The sequence below is a fragment of the Bidens hawaiensis genome, unplaced genomic scaffold, assembly GCF_021521415.1.
Source record: "Bidens hawaiensis isolate Kalapana, Puna unplaced genomic scaffold, B.hawaiensis_p1.1 tig00031757_1, whole genome shotgun sequence".
NCBI classification, from domain to species: domain Eukaryota; kingdom Viridiplantae; phylum Streptophyta; class Magnoliopsida; order Asterales; family Asteraceae; genus Bidens; species Bidens hawaiensis.
This window is the reverse complement of record NW_027495361.1, coordinates 100,098-114,401: the sequence shown is the minus strand read 5'-3', so window position 1 is coordinate 114,401 and position 14,304 is coordinate 100,098. Positions and strand designations below refer to the sequence as shown.

Genomic DNA, 14,304 nt, shown 5'->3' with positions numbered 1-14,304 from the left:
TCACGCGGGTTTCTCTCCGCATTCGTTGGTTTAAAGGCTTCCCCAAAATTCCTTGTCGGTTGGAAGTCCGTTTCCTTACGCTTCCCTTTTGCCTTATGGCGAGGGTTTGCGTCGGTATCAGATTCTTCCCGCTCATCGTCTGAGTACTCGTACTCACTGTTCATATTGAGATGTTGGCGAGTACTGCCGAATTCGTCAGCCTGTTGAACTGAACGCAAGCGTTCATCCAACTCAGCTTGGAACTCTTTCTGACGTGCTTCGGCCCACGCCTTAACTTGATCTAGTGTTTGGCGAGGGACCCTCGTTCGTCTTTCCAACTGGGTATCAGTGAACCCCAGGGGAATATTGTTTACTGCACTTGCCCCGGCTTGGGTAACCGGGGTAGTGTTCGTAAAATTTGTATAACCGCCGGTGTTCCCCCCAGTTGCTGGGGTTGTGGTTACCGGGGTTTCTTGGTCGCTTACTGGCCTTGGGACCGGAGTAACGTTAACCATTTCTTCAGAAATTTTTGAAAAAACTAAGAATTAGTTCTAGCTTTTATGCACGGATGGCGCCAATGAAGAAACACTAAGTGACCCGGGGCAGATTACGGATAATCTGGGGGTTAAGTAATGTCTCCCACGAGGATGAGGTCCAGCAGAGAAGGTTGTTCTTCAGGTGACCTGCAAAACAGACACCGTAAGCTCGTCACTGAGAAGGGGGGGTTCCTCTTTGTGACCACCCTCCGGCGTGAGAATCAGACTAGATTGCTCTGAATATAAGTGTATATTAAGAGATTGCTAGATAAGAATGAGATATCAGATGATGTCCTTACCATTCCAAGGTGTTGGAGTATTTATAGCCGAAGGTAGGTTTCCTAGAAGGTACAGCCGGCTGAATAGTATTCCTGTTCTACCAACAGTGGACTACGCACAGGCCATGCTGGTTGGTGGATAGACTACGGCCGACAGTAACAAGGTCGGCTGTATACTGTTCCTTTACTGCCGGCTATGCACTGTTCCACTAACTGTAGGCTGCGCACGTCCCATAGTAAGGGTTGGTGAGTAGGCAGCGGCTAATAGTGACAAACAGTACTAGAGGGTGCTCCTCCTCGTACTGTTGTCGGTGAGCTGTCACCCTGTGATTGGTTCATGGGCTGTTCTGGTCAGATCGTCTGTTCTGCCCATACCTTAGTAGGTATAGTACAAAAGACCTTCCAGAAGCATACGGACTGGCTCATTTAGGCGGGATTATTCCCGCCTTGCTCATTCCTTCATGTGACTACTGAAGTAGCTAGTGCCTTGTGCGTGTAGCCTTGCTGTCAGTGCGGGTAGCCTTCCCTGATGGCTTGTATCCGCAACTGCGGGAACAAGCGGGGTACTTCACCATTGGGAGGCTTTCCCTGCGGGTACAGCTGGCGTACTGCGCGTAAGGTTTTCTCTGAGCATGGTGGGTCCTGCGGGAGCAGTTGGTCGTTGCGCAGACGTCCCTGTTCAAGGTGAGTCTTGCGGGTCCAACTGGGCTCTGCTGGGACCTACCTCTTCAGTGGGCTAGCTCAAATGATTTGGCAAGTGGTTTCATAATGTTGTATGATCCAAGTATTTATGGGCTTCGTATCCAAGATATTTTGAAGCAACATAAGTTCTTAGGCTTCAGAAAGAAGAAGACTAACATGCTCCATGCCTTGACATCAATTATTATTTGGTGCTTGGTTTCTCATAGATTCGGAAGAGGTTAAAGTCTACGTCGGTGTCTTGAGAGGATTGACAAAGATCTTGTTTGCAGTGTCTTGTTTGATTAGGTGTTGTTTATATACTGGTAGTTGTAGATATAGCGTCTTGCTATGTTGGTTTTCTTTTAATTAATAAAATTTATTTTGGTAGTCGTTTAAAAAAAAGATCGCGTGAGTCACCACCGCATAGGAAGATGTTTGTTGAAGGAGTTGGTGTATCGTGCAATTGGTATTTATGCTTTTTTATTTTTTTTATGTATAAAAGGATAAACCGAAGATCTACTATAACAATAACTAACTAGATTAAACTCTGCATTGTGGTGGATGTAAAGATTTTTGATTTCGATATAATCATACGTCAAAAGAACGAGAAAAACAAAAACATAATTGTAGAGAAAGGGATAATTGATTGATTATTTCAAAAGATAATTCTTATTGATAAGAAGTTTACAATATATAACAAGAACAATAGCTAAAATCAAGGAAGAGTTATAATTACAATAAATACAAACTATATACTAATAATATAGACTTGATATTAGGCACAATATGAGAATTGGTATTAATTCAAAATATTTGAATTAATAATTTTTGATCTTGTGTAGTTGTTTTGATATGATCTTTATGATGCGTGTTAATATGTCCCCACTAGATGGGCGATCTTGTAGTGATCCCAATCTTGGTCATGAGATAATGAAACTGTGAACGTGGAGTGGGTTTGGTAAGTGCATCGGCAAGTTGATCGTCTCCAGCAATGTGAGTGACACGGATTGATTTATCGTGGACTTTTTCACGGACAAAGTTGAAGTCAAGGGCAAGATGCTTCATACATGAGTGAAATATGGGATTAGCAGAATATTGTGTAGCACTTAGATTGCCACAAAAATGGTGGGGGTAGTAGTAGGTAAGAACCCAAGTTCATGTAGCAGAGCTTTTAGCCATAATACTTCGGTGGTTGAGGATGTGATCGCCCGAAATTCGGCTTCAGTAGGGGAACGGACTTGGTGGGTTACCTTTAGAGCTCCATGCAATTGGGTTGGAGCCTAAGTAAACATTATAACCCGTTGTACTTCGATAACTGTCTTTGTCACCGGCCCAATCTATGTGGGGTAGTTATTAGGCTGGATATTGGGTTGGAGTCTTGAGAAACGTTTGTTGGGCTTGGATTTTAATTATGTGATTTGGTCTAGAGGTAGAAGATGAACTGGAAGGTGATGTGAGTTCGATGGATGGGTTAAGTTGGGAGAAGGTTGGAGTATTATTAGGAATATTTTGGTTGGGTAGGGAAAGAATAGGAATGGGTATAGGTAACCAATCTAGTCGGTTATGAGGTGAGACAGTAGCACTTGTGAGGGTTTGGTATGCAAATTCATTTTCATAAAATGTGACATGTCTAGAAGTGTGGATTTTACTAGAGGTAGGATCAAGTGCATAGTATGCACTTTGACTAGGAGAGTAATCGACAAAAATACACGACTCAGATTTTGGGTGTAACTTATGAGGAGAATATGGTTTTAACTAAGGATAACAAAGGCAACTGAACTTCTTAATTTTTCGTAGTTCGATTGTATGTTGAAAAGTTTGAGATATGGTGAGATATTTTTCAGGGTGGGAGTAGGCAAGCGATTGATGAGGAAAGCGGTCGTGGCAAATGTGAATGGCCAATATGTAGTGGGTAATTTTGCATGTGTAAGAAGGGATAAACCAGGTTAAATAAGATGATGATGTCGACGTTCGGCGTATCCATTATGTTCGGGTGTATGAGGTGGTGAGGTCAGGTGTTAGATGACATTAGTTTGTAGGTGGGAAGAAAGTTTAATATATTCGCCACTGTTGTTGGAGAATAGTTGTTTGAAAATAGTTCTCAGCGAAATTTTGATATCTAATGAAGGTCGATAATGAATCGGAATTATTTTTAAGTGTATATAGCCATATATATTTTGTAAAATGATCCACAAAAATTATATAATATTTATAACCATCTATAGAGGTGATAGGTGAGGTCCAAACATCCGAAAAAATAAATTGTAACGGAGCATTGGAAGTTAAAGCAGATTCATGAAACGGTAACGTATGACTCTTTATAATGTGACAAATGTTACAAGTTTTATTCGAATGCAAAATACAAGTAACAAAAGAAAACAAAGGTTTAAGAATCTTAGTATTTGGGTGGCCCAATCTATGATGCCAAAACTTGGAGGTAGTCTTTTGGATCATGATTGTGGACGGATGTTGATTGGAAGTTGAATGAAGTTCATAAATTCCATGGCTAGCTTGACATTTAAGAAGTAGGAGATTCGAATTTCGATCCTTGATAGGAAAAGCACATTGAAAAAACTAGATTAGAATATAATTATCATAACATAAACGAGATGTAAAGATAATATTTCTAGACATTGTAGGAACGCAAAGAACACCTTTGAGTATAGGAGTAGTGGTTTGTGTGTGTATGATGAGAGAACCAATATGAGTAATTTTAATAGACGAACCATCACTTATTACGAGTTCCTCGGTACCATCATATGGAGCATGGTTGGGCAATGCATTGAGATCATTAGCCACGTGATGGGATGCACTGTTATCCATTAGCCATTTGTGTTGCATCGGGGTGTTTTGCATTGAAGTGTTTTGTATAGCCATCATGTTTGCTTGTGGAGTTGTTTTAGCAGGTGAGTTTCGATTGAATGGAGGGACAAAGACATGAGGCATTACTTTGTTTAACACCGAGCAATTACTGAGGGTATGGCCTTGGGTGTGACACCATTGGCCTTTTCCAAAGGAAAGGGCGACTATTTGTGAGTGACGGGTTTGTGTTTGGTGGAGTGGGGAGAATAGAAGCTGTGGCGTTTCATTTAACCCATGGTCGATTATTATTACAACCGTGTGCCATAAAGGCGGATACAGGTTAATGGAGAGTGTTGTTGGTTGTGGTGGTTTGAGCAAGGGTAAGTTCTTAGTTTATTAACTTGTCGGGGTTGTAGAAGTCCCGACTGTGATTGTTGGAGAAGGTGCGGGATGAGAGCCATTGATTAATTTGTATAGATCGAGGCCGTGTAGAAGAGCCTCGAATTGTGTTTTCCATCCAAGGTAATTGGTGGATGACAATTTCATAGACGAAGGGAAGTTAACGATCGTCAAATTAGATGGGGTATTTGTGACAGTGAGGGTTTCATTTGTATTAGGCATATTGAATATTTGAGTGTTGATGGTGGAAGAGTAGAGATGCAACGGCGTGAGGCAGAAAAAAAATTTTTGACACAAGTAATTGGTTTTAGAACCATGTGCTGTGATACCATTTCGGGAAAAGGATAATTGATTGATTATTTTAAAAGATAATTCTTATTGATAACAAGAATAATAGCTAAAATCAAGGAAGAGTTACAATTACAATAAATACATATAGACTTAATATTAGGCCTAATATGAGTATAGGTATTAATTCAAAATATTTGAATTAATATTTTATTGATCTTGTGTATTTGTTTTGGTATGATCTTTATGACGTGTGTTAATAAATAAAACTAATAGAGTATTGAAACATGCTTTGATTCGTAATCTTTTTTACTATGTAACATTTAAGCTCACACCTACAAAAGAAAGAAAGACCCTAATACTAGTTAATTTGTTTATTTGAAGTGAATTCCCTAACATTGCTGATTAAATTAATATAATCAAATAAAAAGTAGCACAATTGTTACTAATTCGGGACTCAAATTAAAAGTTCTCTAGTACCCAGAATCCAGGCAATCTTTTCACACTTAAGAAGCATGCGTACACATTCTTACATGTATATATATTGTATTATGCATGACAAGAAACTCAAGTTTAAACCTTCACCTTCACCTTCACCTTCACATCCACCACCACTAGCACCATGGAGGAACAAGTTCATGATAAACCCCTACACAAGGCTTTACACCCCGTGACTTTAAAGGTATCTTCCATTACTACCCAAAATTAATTATATTCACAAGTCATGTTATTTATCTTATTCATTCTGCCCACTTTGTAGTTTGACAAAGTTATATATAAAGTTAAACTTAAGGGCGCGATAGAGAAGACGATATTAAACGGTGTCACGAGCATGGTTTGTCCCGGAGAGCTTCTAGCCATGCTGGGTCCATCTGGTAGCGGTAAGACCACCCTACTAACCGCTCTTGGAGGCCGGCTAACCGGTAAACTGGCTGGAAAGATAACATATAACAACCAACCGTTTTGCAGCTCTACTAAAAGAAGAACCGGTTTTGTGACACAAGATGATGTTCTTTACCCCCATCTTACTGTGACCGAAACCCTTTTATTCACAGCTATGTTAAGGTTGCCAAACAGTTTGGCCCGAGACGAGAAAGTCAACCTCGTTGACCGAGTGATAGCCGAGTTGGGTTTGGCCAGGTGTCAAAATAGTATGATAGGTGGTCCACTTGTTAGGGGTATATCAGGAGGGGAGTAAAAGAGAGTGAGTATAGGTCAAGAAATGTTGATTAACCCAAGTTTGTTATTGTTAGATGAGCCCACTTCTGGTTTGGACTCGACTACGGCTCAGAGGATCATGACCACCGTCAGACGGTTGGCTAGTGGTGGACGAACTGTGGTCACCACGATTCACCAGCCATCGAGCCGGATCTACCATGTGTTTAATAAACTGGTGTTGCTTTCTGAAGGCTCGCAAATATATTATGGCCCTGCTTCCACTGCTTTGGAATATTTCTCTTCAATAGGGTTTTCGACACCTGTCACGGTCAACCCTGCTGACCTGTTGCTGGACCTTGCTAACGGTAAACTAACGTTAACTATTTATATTTTAATTTTCTATAATTTCCTCTTGATGTTTTTTTCATCAAATACTTCGTTTAAAATTGTCAAACAGGGATTGCACCTGATACAATGCATGATAATGAGCAAGGTGAAACTGCCGAGGAAGAGCGGAAATCAGTCAGGCAAAAACTCGTTACTTGTTTTGAAACCAACCTTGCAGCAAGATGGGAAACGGGTTTATATGATGCTGGTGTTTGCAACGATAATCAAGCTAAAGCAGGTTTGACAAGTATTATAAAAGAATACTGTGTGATTAACAAGGTGATAATTTCGACTCATTTACTTATTAAATGAGTCAATTGGGTAATGCTTTATTGAAGAGAGTTAAAGTAAACGTGACATGCTTATAAAATGTTTGCAAGTATATAATAATATATGACGTACATACTTATTATAAATAAAAAGAATAGACAAGATTTGGATAAAAAAGTGTTTAAACGTGGTCTCACCACCCGTAACGAAAGATTAATCATTTTAGCATGTTCCTTAACTTATCTGACCCACCACCTCTAGACGATACAATTTGTGTAGACTAACATTGTTGAAAAGTAGGAAGCCTTGTGCAATCAGAGCAATGGTGTACAAGCTGGTGGCATCAGTTTAAGGTGCTTCTCATGAGGGGACTTAGAGAAAGGAGATTTGAAGCTTTTAATAAGCTTAGAATATTTCAAGTTGTAAGTGTTGCTGTATTGGCCGGACTCTTATGGTGGCACACTCCGACTTCCCATATTGCAGATCGCGTGAGTATTTTTCATCAAGCCACTCGTAAACTACTCGAGATTAACACGATAAAAGCTCTAATCAAGCCAGCTTAAACTTGCTCAAGCTGGCTTGCTAGCCTAAACAAGCCTATAGTTTTTATAATTTTTAGTTAAGATATTAAACAATATTTATATAACTATTGTATATAAACATAAGATAAATATAGCAAAATAATACATATTATCAAATATATTATGTTACATATAAAAATTTTAATTAAAGTATATGCATAAATATCATTATTACTATGTATTAATAAATAATATACGAGTCTAGCTTCAGCTCGAAAAACTTGTCGCAAGCCAACTTCGAGCAATAGAAGCAGAGCACAAAACTATCAAAGCTCAAGCTCGATCTTGTTAGTTAAACGAGGCTGAGCCAAGCGCAAGCCTAGTCTAGCTCCGGCTCAACTCGCCTCTTTTTACAGCCTTTTTGTGCCAGATCGACTAGCATATGATGACACTCTTGTTATTCACACTACTTGGCTAGCATAAAGTATTTGTTTTTTTCTCTTTTATTTTTGCAGATAGGAATGCTATTCTTTTTCTCAGTGTTTTGGGGGTTTTACCCACTTTACAATGCGGTTTTTACCTTCCCACAAGAAAGAAGAATGCTAATAAAAGAACGGTCATCAGGAATGTATCGTTTGTCCTCTTATTTTCTAGCAAGAACCATAGGCGACCTCCCACTCGAGCTTGCACTCCCCACCTCTTTCACAGTCATACTATACTGGATGGGTGGGCTCAAGCCCGACCCGACCACCTTCATCCTTTCCTGGCTCGTTGTGCTCTATACGGTCCTTGTGGCCCAAAGCCTCGGGCTAGCATTTGTTGCTATACTTATGGATGTAAAACAAGCCACAACTTTAGCCTCGGTCACAACCCTCGTTTTCCTAATCGCGGGCGGTTATTATGTTCAACAAATCCTCCATTTATACTTTGGTTAAAATATTTGAGTTATAGTTATTATTGCTACAAGCTTCTTCTTGGGGTTCAATTCAATGAGAGTGATGTTTATGAATGCTCTAAGGGGGTTTATTGCAAAGTTGCGGATTTTCAAGCGGTTAAATCGATTGGATTAAATAACTTAACTATGGATTTTGCGGTTATGGCATTGATGTTGATCGGGTATCGGTTTGTTGCTTATCTTGCGTTGCACAAAGTGCGGTGAAGCTTACAAGAGGACAGGTTTTCTGGGTTATATGAAGAGAAATAATATTAGATATAGATAAAAACATGTTGCCCAAATTTGTGTTACTAACATGAATATAAAAGATAACGAAAAAGTCCTGAATGAATTAATTATAAATATGCTGTTTGGATTGTTAAATTGGTTAGAAGAAAAAAAATTTCTCTTAATATTGATATCAAAATTCTCGGAATTCAAAGCATACCTACAGATAGATAACCACTATGACGCTAGAGAATATATTAGGGGTGAGTAAAAAACCGAATTAACTGAATTGAAATCGAATAATAAAAAAAATCGAACCAAAAAAAACTGAACCAAACATTAACCGACGGTTAATTTTTTAGTTTTTCGAAAACCGATTTTTGTGTTTAGGTTCGGTTATCCATTTTAAAAAAAACGAACCGATTAATCGAACCTATGTTTTCTACGTGTTTTTTTAAGATGTTATGACCAGAAACAATACACCAAAAGAATCTATCATTGACGGTGATGAAAATTATGAAGATGATGAAGATTAAGTCTAAACTTTAACGATGAATAATATAATAAATGTAGATTCTGGTCAAACTTTTAGTTTATTTTTAGTTAAGAAATTTGTTCAATTTTAAATTATACTACTCAAACAACTTTGTATATGTTTGGTTCAGGGGCGGCCCGAAGGGTTTGTTTGTCGCACCTCCGGCCGGGACACGTTAATTTTGGGGGCCAAACTTTTATAAATGTATATATCTTTTCCGGTAAAGGATCCTCAGTTAATTAATTGGCATCGTCTATTGGTTGATTTGGTTGTTAGTTTTGATGTTTAAAACCTGCTGGAAACCAAAAAACTTACGATTGTAATTTGAAGGTGATGACTCAAGTTTAAAGAATTAACACAAATGGCCCTTCATCTATTTTTCATAATTAAATCTACTATTTACTTACTTTGTCCATATAGTTTTGCTTTAGTTATATTTCATCCTTAACTTAATAATTTTTATTTCAACAACATTCCAAATTCTTTAATCAAGTTCGAAAAATTATGTTTATATTACATTAACTATATTAATTCTCATAAATTTTGTATTAACAAATCATATAAGTATTCAGTTTTAGGGTTTCGAAAATTGGGGTGTTACATTAATACAACATATATTTTTTATGTTTATTGTTATAACATTAATCGTCGCTTATAAAAATTAGTTTGTATATTTTGTTATTTGTTAAGGTTTGCGTGCCTTTTTATTTCGACTCGGCCGAGGTATTAAAAATCTCGGAGACGCCCCTGGTTTGGTTCCACGTAACACGTGCATACTTTTGTATTTTGAATTCAATATATAGGAGGTACTATATTTTTTTGAATTCTTTTTCTTTTTTTGTAATGTCTACTCAAAATAAAAAAAAAACCCGAAAATAACCGAAACCGAAAGCGTAAATAACCGAATAACCAAAAACCAATCGGTTAATATTCTAAAATAACCGAAAGCTGTGGTTACGGTTTGGGTTTCACCCAATAACCGAACCAAACCGTGTTCACCCCTAGAATATATATCTACAGTTAGCGCAATTTTCTTTATATTATCTTCAAGAAAGAACTTTAAGATTTAGAACAAATTAAGTTAACATACAAATCTTTATCTCCAACCTAAAGACGATATTTTCCTTTATTAGCTAGGCATACATATATACAAGTAACGGAATAGGTGCAACTAAAGTTTAGTTGACGAATAAAAGTATAAAACAACATGCATTTGTCATTTCCTATCCTTACGAGATGTCATTTCCTTCCAAATTTAAATAACAACTTTGATTTTATTTCCTATCTTACAAAGTAGTATATGGCATCTTAAGAATCATCTTAAAAATAGTCAACCAAAGTCGATGATTCTAGGCTTCATTCATTGCAGGTTCACGTGTCGTCTATGGAACATAAACCAAGCTAAACTTACAAACCAAGATCATGAAATTATGATAAGAACAATAGATAAATCAAATAATATCATGTTTAGTGATAGAGACTGATTCGAGATGGTCAATCTTCCGATGTATTGGTAGAGTGGGTTAGGCTCCAAGAACAAGAAGGGAGGGGAAACTAATTTAGGGCAAATTTTCTGATTATTTTTTAAATGAATGTTACCATATATAATGCAAACCAAGACATAATGCATGTTTACCAGGTGAGGATTTATGTTTTTTTTAGAGAAAATATTGATCCTTTTATATATAATACAAACCGAACTACATCTGGATAATGGGTAAGCTAGCAACAAGCTGCGCCGCTATCCCCTTTTGAATCGCAAAGCCTATTCTACTAAATATAAATCCTTGGTTCCTCGGGCTCTGCGAGTCACTGTGGACCACCTTCTGCACCCGCTCCAAGAAGCGAACCGCCTCGGGAGCTAGGGATCCAAAAGTGTCGAAGGCAAATGGTTTGTGCATGCATTGTCTGATTCTTTTCGTATTTGATTTGTAGTTCCATACTAACTGCAATAAAATTTTAGGAAAATCACACAACAGACAATGACCATCAACTTAGTGCTCCTACACCAACTAATTCTGATGTCATGTGCGGACCCCTATATACGTACGTCGCTCTTATTACTCTTTAGCGCCACATGATAGCGCAACACATCACCTCTCATACACCAATATATCGGCGCCATCATGTCCAGCACCTTTTTTTCCTACTCTTGCGCCAAGAAGATTAAATGATAGTGTAACGAATTCCCTGACTATCTTTTGTCAACCTGACGTTACATTCCGTAGAATTAATATCCAAGTGCAAAAGAAAATTAATTACTTACCCCTTCTATTAACATAAGACTTTTTTACTCTTATGTCACAATATGCCTTCGTTTTCACAAAGAAAAATGTTTTGTTAGTAGCCACATCAGTTCACAAACTATTTTTTTCGTAACTGTGAGAATTCTCACTATTCTTTTGATATTTGTCATTTGTTTAATATTCTTAATACTAGATTATCATCATTCTTGCTTAGAGGGACTTCTTAATCAACCCTCTGGACTTGGGAATAAAATACTTCACCCATATTTATCAAAAGACCAAACTGATGGCGAGCGGAATGAGTCAAGCATGGCGGGTTTCGGGGCTTGTTAAACCGATTCCAAACGAAAGTGGCTAAGTGGACTCGCAAGCTTGTTCGGGACCGGCCCAAGCTACCTCCACCTTGGCCAACCCTTAATCTATCTTTAGTATAATATTTGCTTATTTTTTATGTTTATTTAGTTGAGACTTGTTCCTCAAGTTTGGATCTTATATTTAATCTCTTTCTCTTTTACGTTTGAAACTTGGTTGTTTATTTTCGAGAACTTAATAAAGTTTATCGTTTGGAGGATTCAAACGTGTTCTTGACATAGCTCAGGAAATTAGCGTTGACATAGATCAACACCGTGTGACCATCACGCTATCAAGTGGTATCAAAGCCATGTCGGATCATAACATACGTCAACGTCGATTCGCCGATAGAGGCAACAGTGATTATGAACGTGATCCGCGAGACATAGAAGAAATTGAAAGGCTGCACCAACAACTTTTGGATGCAGGATTACAACCGGCCAACGAAGGAAGATGGCAGCAAGAAAGCGATTCCGAACAAACTGAGTCGGATGGGTACGATATGAGGGACGGGATTAACGACAACCCTTTCGGCCGACATGCCAGGGTGCGTCGCCCGCCACCTCCCGTGTCCGACCCACTGCGATCCCTAGGGATTCGCGTGGAAATTCCAGATTTTGAAGGCGGTGTTCAGCCAGACGAGTTTATTGATTGGTTGCACACTGTCAAACGGGTCTTTGATCTCAAGGATGTCTCTGATTACATGAAGGTAAAATTCGTTGCTATTAAATTAAAGAAGCACGCGTCATTATGGTGGGAAGACTTGAAAAAAAAACGAGTCCAAGAAGGTAAACATAAAATCGATTCATGGGATAAGATGAAGCGTTTATTAAAAAAAAAATCTTACCTGTTAATCATAGGCTATAAGCTTTTTAAGAATACCATGGTTTAAAACAGGGGACTTTAAGTGTGTCTGACTTTATTTTGGAGTTTGAACGATTAAGGATGCGGTGTGGCGCAAACAAAGACGAAGAACAAGTTATTGCTAGATTTTTGGGTTCCTTACGTACCGATATTTCGGATGTCGTGCAGTTACACCCCTATTATACTTTTGATTACGTGTGCAGGTTAGCTTATAAAGTGGAAAAACAAGCTACTGTGAGGGGACGGTATTCAAACCTTCGGCCCAATTAAAACCGGGGATCGACTTCCGTTTCCACTCCACTTCCGGCCTCTGTGGCCCAGCCAAAAACTGTTGTCCCAGCAGCTAAACCGTCGGCGTCAAACCCGCAAGGGGGGAATCGGTGCTTTAAATGCCTAGGGTTGGGTCACCTACAACGAAATTGTCCAAACACGCAAGTTGTTGCACTCGTTGATGATTCGGTACCCACGTTTGATGATAATCATGATGCGGACGATGAATTCCAGGATGCTACAATTCTTTACCCAGATCGGGATGATGCTTTAATATCTCAACGCGTTCTCAGCGCGTCTCTTGCATCGGATGTGATGACACTATGTGGCTACGCAATAATATTTTTCGAACCAAGTGCATGATAAAAGGTAAAGTTTGTGATATTGTTGTTGACGAGGGGAGTTGTGATAATATGATAGCCACTACGGCTGTGGATAAATTGGGATTAACAGTTAAAAACCATCCAGAACTGTATCATCTATCTTGGCTAAAAAAAGGAAATTTAATTAAAGTGACACATCAGTGTTTAGTACCGTTTTCAATTGGTAACAAATACACGGACGAAATTTGGTGTGAGGTCATTCCCACGGATGCTTGTCATATACTTTTGGGGCGACCTTGGTTGTATGACCGTCGCGTGAAACATTATGGGTATCGTAATACGTATAGTTTTCGGAAAGACGGGTTGAGTATTACTTTGGCACCTTTTAACCTGAAAGATTCACAAACAGAAGCGTTAATTCTTTCAAAAACTGAACTTTTGGAGTGCGCTCTAAAACCGGAACCCCCGTGGATTTTTGGACTTCTTATTGTTAAGGAAAATCTGCCGACACCACCTCCACCGGTGGCGGTAAGGCCTTTACTCACTGAGGTTCGTGATCTTTTTCCGGAGGAAATACCGGAAGGCTTACCATTGGAACGCGAAATTCAGCATTGTATTGATTTTCACCCGGGCTCGAGTATACCGAATAAACCTGCTTATCGAATGAACCCGAAAGAATTTGTTGAATTGCAACGTCATGTGACAGAGTTGTTAGAAAAAGGTTTTATACGTGAAAGTAAAAGTCCGTGTGCTGTTCCCGCTTTACTTGTGCCAAAAACAAGGGGCGCATATCGAATGTGTATTGATAGTCGTGCGGTGAATAAAATAACGGTGAAGTACCGTTTTCCTATTCCACGATTTGAAGACTTACTTGACCAGTTGCACGGCTCTAGCATTTTCTCCAAGATCGATCTTCGAAGTGGATACCACCAAATTCGAATGCGACAACGGGAAGAATGGAAAACCACTTTTATGACGCGAGATGGGTTATACGAGTGGATGGTTATGCCATTCGGGTTAGCTAATGCTCCGAGTACGTTTATGCGTCTTATGAATCATGTTTTTCGGGATCTTATTGGCGTTTGTGTCATCGTTTATTTCTACGATATACTTATTTTTAGCAAGACTTTGGCACAACACTTGCAGGACCTACGAGCAGTTTTTACTATTTTACGAGATCAGCGTTTATTTGCTAACGAAAAGAAGTGTCATTCCCTTACTCGCGAGGTCGTCTTCTTGGGATATTTGGTGTCG

At 38.8% G+C, this 14,304-nt stretch overlaps 1 pseudogene across 1 annotated transcript; it reads left to right on the top strand.

Moving 5' to 3' along the window:
• Positions 1–5,600: 5,600 nt before the first annotated feature.
• LOC143582484 (ABC transporter G family member 14-like) lies at positions 5,601–8,628 on the top strand (annotated as a pseudogene). Its single transcript, XR_013143981.1, has 5 exons — positions 5,601–5,645; positions 5,724–6,486; positions 6,579–6,755; positions 7,079–7,266; positions 7,815–8,628. The product of XR_013143981.1 is annotated as an ABC transporter G family member 14-like (transcript).
• Positions 8,629–14,304: the final 5,676 nt, after the last annotated feature.